This window comes from Rhinopithecus bieti, unplaced genomic scaffold, assembly GCF_001698545.2.
Source record: "Rhinopithecus bieti isolate Rb0 unplaced genomic scaffold, ASM169854v2 scaffold_72709, whole genome shotgun sequence".
NCBI lineage: Eukaryota > Metazoa > Chordata > Mammalia > Primates > Cercopithecidae > Rhinopithecus > Rhinopithecus bieti.
The window spans coordinates 58,072-63,155 of record NW_016826951.1 but is presented as its reverse complement, the minus strand read 5'-3'; positions in this window follow the sequence as shown (position 1 = coordinate 63,155).

The following is a 5,084-nucleotide window of genomic DNA, read 5'->3' as shown; positions in this document are numbered from 1 at the left end:
CTTTTTATTCCAGGCCCTCCCAATCCTGAAGAGATTAGCTGAGAGTCTAGCAACTTTTAAAGGTCTGAATAAGAAATATTTGTCATCTATTGTTTCTAAGAGCAGCCACTCTGAGACTTCAAAAGAACCTTGGTCTACACAATCGTTTATCTTAACATTAACATTTCCTTTCTATTAATCCCATGTCTTTAAACAAACTCAACCAATTGTCAACAAAAAAATTTTAAATTTACCTATAGCCTGGAAGCCCCCTGCTTTGAATTGTCCCACCTTTCTGGACCAAAGCAATGTATTTCTCAAATGTATTTGATTGATGGCTCATGCCTCCCTAGAATGTATAAAACCAAGCTGCACCTCAGCCAGCTTGGGCACATGTTCTCAGGCCCTCCTGAGGGCTGTGTCATGGGCCATGGTCACTCATATTTGGCTCAGAATAAATCTCTTCAAATATTTGAGTTTGACTCTTGTAATTGACAAGCAACACATTCTAAAAGACTGCAGTGAAATGTCAAGCAATAAGCAAACCCAGGAATCAAAATCGATACTTCAAAATGTTTCAACAATCAAAGAATATAGCTTAAGAAGAAAACATCCTTCAATTGTTACACCAAAAAAGAAAAAAAGGAGATAGGTATTTAAAAAGCAATTTCTCATCTTTTTTTACTGTCAGAATGATTGTGTGGTATTTCAAGCAAATGACTAAACTTGAAAACAGTTGTTCAGTAAGAAAAATTTTGCTTGCTAGAGGAAAGAGAAATAACTAAAATGATTTCTATAAAAGAATTTTAATTCCCAAGTTTCCATATATATCATTCTATCTACAACAGTCTAATATTTATAAATTAATACCTTCAACAGTTTTAAAAACATATTATAAGGTGTTTGTGTCATTGGACAATTTCTATTACTTTTGCTATCACTAGTGATTTTGGAAGGTATTTCAGATTTACAGTACCTTGATAACTGTGATAGGTTCATGATTAGTTACAAGAACAATTATATTCTGTTAGAGGTCAGTAGAGAAATTAATGCTTCAATGGACAAGAAACTTCATCTATAATTTTTATATGAAATAAATCTTATCAAGATTACTGACTGCACAGACTAAGATGTTGTGAGGAGATTATAACATCAATATTTCTATGTATGCAACATAATGGTGAATTTATAAAGTCTTTGCTAGTGATGATAGTTCTTTATCTTCCAGAGAAAATGTTACAGGAATTCATAAGGAATTTCAGAAAATGAATTCCCAAGAGAAGTCTCTCACAATGCTTTTTATATATCACCAGAAACACTGACTAGCCTGGACTTCCACACAATTGTTGGGTCACCTTCCTTCATTCCTTTTCCTACTCCTTGAAAATTGAAATCATAAAAGGACTCTTTTGAATTCCAGAATAAAGAGGTGTTATACTGAGAGTATTTCTGTTTTTGGCTATCCATCATTTTTTGTCTTCTTCAAGTAATAGTACCTTTATTTCTTTTATAGGATTACTTTTCCTCATCATGATCAGTCTTTATGGGATAGTGTATCAGATTTTCCGTTCTTTCTTTAGCTACTTTGTGATAAAAACATTCCAAGCTTGGCAGGGCATGGTGGCTAACGCCTATAATATCAATAATTTATGAGGCCGAATCTAGGAGTTCAAGAGCAGCCTTGGCAACAAAGTGAGACCCCCGTCTCTACAAGAAGAAAATTAGTTAGGCGTGGTGTCACATGCCTGTGGTCTCAGCTACACTGGAGGCTGTGGCAGGATGATCACCTGAGCCCAGTAGGTTAAGGCTGCGATGAGCTATGATAGCACCACCGCACTCCAGCCTGGGTGACAGAGTGAGACTCTTATCTCAGAAACAAACAAACAAAAAGATCCAAGCTTAAACAATTAGAACCTCTCTTGAGCAGAGTGAAAAGGAATAATAAAATAGATTTAATTCTTCCCAGCAGAAGCAGCATAATATACCTGCTATGTAGATCAGTAGAATTGCCCCTTTTGTGTCTAGTAATTCAGCTCTTCTTTTGAGTCTGAGGACTATACATCATTCACATAGGAAGATAGATAGATAGTTAAATACATAGATTAGATAGATAGATAGATAGATAGATAGATAGATAGATAGATAGATTTTTCTATTGCTTGAGTTATTCAAAGTCCATTTCTTTTTGCTTGCAAACAAAGGGACTAATTGTCAAAATGAATTATCATACTGCCCTGGCAAGGTCCTTGTCAGTGTTAAAACAAGATAAGGAATGTAAAACACCTAGCATGGCGTATGTCTAAAAAGTGTCTAATAATAATAACATTAATATTTATAATACTTAACAAGAATTGAAGCTGACAGTACTGAGAAGTTCACATGCGTTATTTCACTTAGTCCTCACTATGGATCTGTGGAGTAGATTCCAATTATCTCCATTTTATAGGTTTAAAAAAGAATCCAGAGAATGAGAAGCCCAAGCTAATGCAGCTAGTAAGCAGAGAGGCTGGGATTTGACACCTGGCAATCTTCAAATACACACATTTAAACATTGCACTCTGAAGGGTAGGTGGAGCAAGATGGCAAAATTGAAGGCTCTATCTATAGTCCCCGACAAGGACACCGATTTAACAGCTATCTACATAGGAAAAACACCTTCAAAAGAACCAAATATCATGTGAGTCCTCATGGTACCTGTTTTTAACTTCCTGTTACTGAAAGAGGCAAGAAAGAGATAGAAAATATAGTCCTGGGCCAGGCACGGTGGCTCAAGCCTGTAATCCCAGCACTTTGGGAGGCTGAGGCGGGTGGATCACGAGGTCAGGAGATCGAGACCATACTGGCTAACATGGTGAAACCCCGTCTCTACTAAAAATACAAAAAAAACTAGCCGGGCGTAGTGGCGGGCGCCTGTAGTCCCAGCTACTCAGAGGCTGAGGCGGGAGAATGGCGTAAACCCGGGAGGCGGAGCTTGCAGTGAGCCGAGATCGCGCCACTGCACTCCAGCCTGGGCGACACAGCCAGACTCTGTCTCAAAAAAAAAAAAAAAAAAGAAAGAAAAAAAGAAAATACAGTCCTGAATGACCGACACCACTCCTCCCCCAACCCCATTGAGCAGTGGTGTGGTGCTCAGAACTTCTCTGGGTGCTGGAGAAGGGAGAGCACAACAATTGTGAGGCATTGAACTTAGTGATTTTCTGTTAGAGCAGAAAGCAAAACCAGACCAAAGTCAGCTGACAGCCGCCCACTGAGGAAGCATTTAAACCAAACCTAGCTAAAGGGAAATTGCAGATGCCAGCAGTCAAAACTTGGCCAACGCTGCCACCAAGGGCTACAATGTTCTGTGTCTCCAAGTGACCTTGAAAGGCAGTCTAAGCCTTAAGGACTGCAACTATGGCGAGTCCTTGTGCTGACCTAGGTCCAGAGACAGTGGAATTGGAGGAACATGTGACATACTGAGACACCAGCTGGGGCAGCTGAGGGAGTACTGGTATCAGCCCCTCCCCTAACCCCAGGCTACACAGCTTGCAGCTCCAAAAAAGATCCCTTCTTTCAGCTTGACTAAAGGAAAGGGTAAAATGGGAAAGATTTTTTTTTTTTTTTTTTTTTGATCTAGGATACCAGCTCAGCCACAGCAGAACAGGGCATTGGTCAGAATCAAGAGGCCCCATTCTGCGCCCTTGCTCCCAGACATTTTAGACACACCCTGGACCAGAAGGAAACCTGCTGCCTTTAAAGAAAGGACCCAGTCTGGCAGCGTTCATCGCCTGTTAACTGAAGAGCCCTTGGGCTCTAAATAACCAGCAGCGATATTACATCTTGGGCCTTGGGTGAGCCTCTGAGATTTGCTGGCATCATATTAGACTCAGCACATTACCAAATGTGGTGGCTAGAGGGCAAAACTCCTTCTGCTTGAAAAAGGCTAAGAGAAAAGTAAAGATGACACTTTCTTGCACCTTAAGTGCTAGTGCGGCCACAGGGGAGTAGAGCACTGATTACGTTCTTGGGGTCCGAATTCCAGAATTTGACTCTTAGATGTCTTTTCTGCACATGCCCCGGGCCAAAGGGCTGGCCACTGCCCTGAATGGTGACTCCCAGACTAGGCAGCATTCACTACTAGTCAACTTAAGATACCTTAGGCCTTAAGAGAACATTGGCAGTAGTCTGGCAATACCCCTCGTGGTTTAGGGTGGCAGTGGCTATGGAGTGAGACTCCTCTGCTTCTGAAAGGGGGATGGAAGAGTGAGAAGAGCTATGTTTTGTCTTTTGAGTGCCAGTGCAGCTACAGTACAATAGAACACTGGCAGACTTCTAATGTTTTTGGCTCTAGTCCCTGACTCTCCGATGTCACTTGTGGACCCACACAGAGCCAGGGGAAACTCAATACACTGAAAAGAATGACACAGGCCTAGTTAGCTTTGCCCTTGGCTGATTGTAGGGACCCTGGGACTTGAGAGCATATAGACAGTAGCTAGGGAGTAGTTACTGCAGGCCTTGGGAGAGACTCACGGCTGTACTGGCTTCAGGTTTAACTCAGAGTCGTCATAGTAGTTGTGGCCACAGGGGCACTTGTGTCACTCTTCCACCAGTTTTATGTGGATCAGAACAAAGATAGAGACTCTGTTTGAGAGAAAGTAAGGGAAGGAAACAAGAGTCTCTATCTTGTAAACCAGAGAATTCTCCTAGATCTTCCCCAAGACCATCAAGGTAGTACCACTACAAATCTGCAAAAACCACAATGTTGCTGGGCTTAGGATGTCCTCTAAAGCTGATAAAGCTTGGATCACAGCACACAAGTCCTACCAAATATCTGGAAAGCCTTCCCCAGGAGGAGTACAAACAAGCCCAGAGAGTAAAGAACAAATAAAACCTAACTCTTCAAAAGCAGACACCAAAAAGCATCTGCTACCATCAACAGCATCCAGGAAAGCATGACCTCAACTGGTTAACTAAATAAGGCACCAGGAACCAATCCTGTAGAAAAGGAGATATGTGACTTTTCAGACAGAGAATTCAAAATAGCTGTGTTGAAGAAACTGAAGTAAATTCAAAATATCACAGAGAAGAAATTCAGAATTCTATAACATACATTTAACAAAAAGAAG